Source organism: Nomascus leucogenys, chromosome 2, assembly GCF_006542625.1.
Source record: "Nomascus leucogenys isolate Asia chromosome 2, Asia_NLE_v1, whole genome shotgun sequence".
In the NCBI taxonomy this organism is placed as follows: domain Eukaryota; kingdom Metazoa; phylum Chordata; class Mammalia; order Primates; family Hylobatidae; genus Nomascus; species Nomascus leucogenys.
The window spans coordinates 8336805-8341781 of record NC_044382.1 but is presented as its reverse complement, the minus strand read 5'-3'; the positions used below and the strand labels follow the sequence as shown (position 1 = coordinate 8341781).

The window sequence follows — 4977 nt, the reverse complement described above, 5'->3', positions numbered from 1 at the left end:
TTCCCAACTCACATGGGGCAGCTATAATAATTCAGCTTCATGTGGCTGAATTATTTTCTGTTTTCACTTAGTTCTTTTCTTCTTCTTTTAAAAAAAAGTCCAAATAGGCTTTGGGCCACACTGGACTACCTAGTAAGGAGGATAGATGATCTAGATGATTTGAGAGCTGGTTTTCTGAAAAGCCAGGGAGCTCTGGTCTTGAGAAGGCTCAGTAGCCAGGAAGCTGAGGAACACACACACACACACACACACACATACACACAAACACACCCCTCCCTGGCTCCAGTTCTGCACCACCCCACACCCCCAACCCCGGAAGTAGATTTCTCAATAGGCAGGGCTGGGTATGAGTCACAGGCAATTCCGTTTAGTTTGGGACCATGAGACCTCCCACTCCTGGGGCCAGAAGGAGTTGCTGAGAAGGAGCTGCGGTTCTGACCCTCAGGGGAATTCCCACGTCTGTATGGTGGCTCTTGAAGAGCATGGTTCCTTCTCTCAGCCCTCTCGAGGGGCGAGGATGCTGAGGACTGAAGTCTATGGGGCTTGATGCATGTGGTGTGTGGATGGTGTGGGGAGGTGGGGAAGGAGGACTAACAGGAATGGTGTGAGGTATTTCAGAGGGGTCTTCCCAAGGTCACATACTTGACAGGGGGGCGAGTACTCACACTTGTGCAAAGGTGGGGGATAGGAAGGGAAACTGAGGCCATTAGTATTTGGCACCATAGCTGGTCTCTGAGGCTTTCAAGTGTTCCCCCAGGAGGTTCAGCCTCTGGGGAGAGAAGCCAGGGGAACCCCATGGCACATCCCCAGCCCTGCCTGCTACCCTCCTCAGCCATCTCCCCTTACCTTGGGCTATGAGGGGAGGTAATGAGACCCGTGGCTCATACAGTGCTCTCCTTTTCCCTCCTATCAGCTCAGACTAAGCAGAGAAGTAGGCAGAGCTCTTTCACCAGAGGTGGAGGGGCCTGTTGGGGAGGGGACCCACCAAATCCTTGGGGGTGGTTCTCAGCTCCCTGGGGATAGGGGAGATGAGTCCCCAGGAAGGCTCTGATCAGGCGTCTTCTGTCGGATGGGAATGATGCTTCCCACTCTTGTGGTCCATCTGCAGGCCGCCTTTCATCCTTCTTCTTCAAGTCACAGAGACAGAGAGAGGAGGGGACGAAGGACCAGCCATGGGGTTTTGAAAGCAGGCACAGCCACAGGAGTGCTGCCTCCAGGGGTCTGCTCTGCCAGGAGTTCCTGTCCCAGGTGTCTACAAAAACAGCCAAACTCTATAAAATACTTGGAGATTTATTCTGAGCCAAATATGAGTGACCAATAGCCCGTGACACAGCCCTCAGGAGATCCTGCCCAAGGTGGTCAGGCTACAGTTTGGTTTTATATATATATTAGGGAGATATACGAAATAAATCAATACATAGAAAATGTACATTGGTTTGGTCCAGAAAGGCAGGACAACTCGAAGCAGGGGCTTCAAGTCATAGATACATTCAAAGGTTTTCTGATTGGCAATTGGTTGAAAAAGTTGTATTATCATCTAAAGACCTAGAATCAATAGAAGAGAATGTCTGGGTTAAGACAAGAGGTTGTAGAGACCAGGGTTCCCATTATGCAGAGGAAGCCCCAGGTAGCAGGCTTCAGAGAGAATACGTTGTAAATGTTTCTTATCGGAGTTAATTCTCTCCTGGAGCACGAAAAGGAAGGGGATTCTCTTTGAAAGATAGATTTTCCCCACAAGAGACAGCTTTGCCGGACTATTTTGAGATACAGCAAATAAACATAATTTGGGGCAAAATACTTTGATTTTTTTTTTCAGGGCCTGCTCTCTGTCATGTGATGCTATACTACAGCCAGGCTGGAATTTGGTGTCTTATTGCTACAAAGAGTCAGCTTTGTCAATCCTAAGGTCTGTTTTAATGTTAATGCTGGTCAGTTGCGCCTGAGTTCCAAAAGGGAGCAGGAAATAATGAGGCACGTTTGACCCTCCCTTTCCACCACGGTTTGCACTAGTTTTTCAGGTTAACTTTGGAAGGCCCTTGGCCGAGGGGAGGGGTCCATTCAGATGGCTGGGGGACTTAGAATTTTATTTTTGGTTTACACAGGTCACTGGGAGGCTGCCACAGGGCCATTTTCATGACCAGAGGGGTCTGTTCAACTCCCTGTGGGTCCCAGCACCTATCTCAGGAAGCAGGGTGCATCCGTCCACCACTGAGTCTCAGGGTGGGTGAGTGAGCGCTCATCAGTCCCAGACAGCAGGTCGGCACAAAATGACACTGCCCACAAAACCACAGGAAGAAGAGAAACTCTGACTGTCATTCAGTACACAGAAGACACTGTACTGGACCCGGACATTAGGCAGACACCCACATCTGACTTTTAGGAGAAAAGAGAACATGACAAACGGATATTCTTAGTAGATGGTTTATTAGAAAAGAACATCTTCCAGCATGTGTCCTGGGGTGATGGGTGTGGGAAGCACTCAGTCCTTAGTCCTGGTCCCTGGCTTCCCCAAGCCCAGCACCATGAATGTACAGTGGAAAGCAGAGGGTGCAGCGCCTCAGAAAGATGCTTCCACTCACAAGGATTGGAGCTCACAAGTGAGCTCGATAACCTGCAAACCAGAGAAACATGAGACACTGCTCCTTGGCCGTTTTATCAACTGAGACTTTATTGTGATTATCCCGGCAGGGGACCGAGCTCTCCTCTCTGCAAGAGGAAATGCTCTTTAGTGAAAATGCAGCATTTCTCCAAGGGTAGCAAAGCTGAACGCCTGCTTAGCTTATGAACCCTCAGCTGGCCTAGGTGGTGCAAAGACCCTGCTGTTAACTGCTTTGATCATCAGTACTGTGGACTGTAGCAGGAGATCCCTGGGAATGTGCTCTGGGCGGAAGCAGCTTTTATCTTTGGCCCTCACCCATGCTTTATATGGAGGTTGGGAAAATGGCACGAGGCTTCTCCTGAACCTCAAATCAACACCCTTGCCCCATTTAGATCCTATCTGGCTGTTTCCTGCTAATATTACTGCATCACTGCACCATCTTTCCTCTTTCAGCAAAGTGGAGTCATGTGTGGTTTATGGGGTAGATGGACCCAAAACTGATAACACGAATCAAGCTATGGTGTTTACTCCTTAGGAAATGCACTATTTTTCTGGAAAGCTACAGAAGCTTCAAATGCATTTGCCACGCAAAGCTAAGTCAGCAGAACAACCCGTTTGGCTTTGGAGGCTAGTTCAGTTCCGCAGACAGGGAGAAAGATGAGGCAGACTGTGGTTTTTCAGTTCCTGGAGCTTAGGGAGCTCCAAAGCTCCCTCTCTCCCTGCCCTGGCTGCACTGTTCTTAATTTTAGATAATACCCTGCCTTCTCCTCGTATTGCCGCTGAGCTCCTAGCATCCTCAGTTTATCTGTCTGTGAAATGAAAAATCTAGTGTTAAATTTTTTACCTATGGCATGAGAGAGATGGCTATGGCTCCTGTGGGCCTCTCTGCAGCCTCTCTTTTCCTTCAATCACCCTCTGGCTCTCCTGCCTTCTGCTTATTCTCTCTCTCCCCTCATCCCCCCTTTCCCAGTGGGTCCTCTGTGCTCTTTTTTTTTTTCTTTTTCTTTTAAATCTCTCTATGCCTCCAGCTGAGAAGATAAAGAGTGTACATCTTTCTGGTTAAAAATTTTTGCTTTGCAGAAACACAGCCAATTTATGATTCTGGCCTTCCCAGCTAGCGACAATGTTCATTTACATTTAGGACCATGAGGAGAGAGTCTTAGCTGTGAGTTTCTGAGGCCAGAGAAAATTACAGTGATACATAACTGTGCTGCACTCATGAAGGTGCTGAGCCGGGGTTGGGCTCAGGCAGCCACTAAGCTCAGAGTGGAAAGTTTCAGAGGGGAGGCAGAAAGGAGAGGTCCATAGCTCCTCCAGATTCTAGGTATTAATTTACTAAGATATTCCTAAGCCAGAAAACAGAGACAGAAGACAAAGAGAAAGAGGGAAGAAGAGCAAGACAGAGAGATAGAGAGAGACAAAGAGAGAGATAGTTAGAGACAAAGAGAGACTGGAAAGGAGAGAGAGAAAATATTGAAAGGAAAAGGAAAAAGAAAGAAACCTGACAGCTCATGAACTTTTTTTGAAAGTTACAAATTAGATTTGAAGAGATGGGCAGAGGTTTAAGATTTCTTCATTAGGCTGGGTGTGGTGGCTCACGCCTGTAATCCCAGCACTCTGGGAGGCTGAGGCTGGCAGATCTTCTGAGGTCAGGAGTTTGACACCAGCCTGGCCAACATGGTGAAACCCTGTCTCTACTAAAAATACAAAAATTAGCCAGGCATGGTGTCATGCACCTGTAATAACAGCTACTCTAGAGGCTGAAGCAGGAGAATCGCTTGAACCCAGGAGGCGGAGGTTGCAGTGAGCCAAGACTGTGCCATTGCACTCCAGCCTGGGTGACAGAGTGAGACTCTGTCTCCAAAAGCAAAAATAAACAATAAAATAATAAAATAAAAAGTTTTTTTATTACACTTTATTTTTAGGGATTTTTTCTTTATTTACCACTCGCTAAAAGGGCCCCAGCAGCAGGTGACTGGGAACAGAAGAAGGTTCCAGAAAAATGAGAGTCACTTCACTGGGACTTTGTCCTTGACCTGAAGGATTTCTTGTACCTTTTGCACTTTTCTGGGGTGCAGGATGGTTGAGCGGTGCAGTGGTCAAGGCACTGATGCTTGTCCTAGAGACCCAGGTTATGGGTTGATCTGTCTGGGTGCCACTGAGAACCTTGAAACCTGGATCTGCCACTTAACGAGATGTGTGTCTAAACCAGGTTTTTTCTCTCTGAGCCTTGGTTTTCCCATCTGGAGCATGGCCATACCAATATCTCACAATGTTATTATAAGACTCACTCATGTCAATATGCTATTAGGTAACACAACTAGCAATGGCAACTGCTCATAACTCACATGTATTGAACAGTGCACTGGGTCCTCATT

At 47.5% G+C, this 4977-nt stretch overlaps 1 long non-coding RNA gene across 1 annotated transcript; it reads left to right on the top strand.

Annotated features, from left to right (window-relative positions):
- Positions 1-370: 370 nt before the first annotated feature.
- Positions 371-4075, top strand: LOC101179091. Its single transcript, XR_177841.3, has 3 exons — positions 371-555; positions 1817-1906; positions 2103-4075. It is a non-coding gene; the product is annotated as an uncharacterized LOC101179091 (long non-coding RNA).
- Positions 4076-4977: the final 902 nt, after the last annotated feature.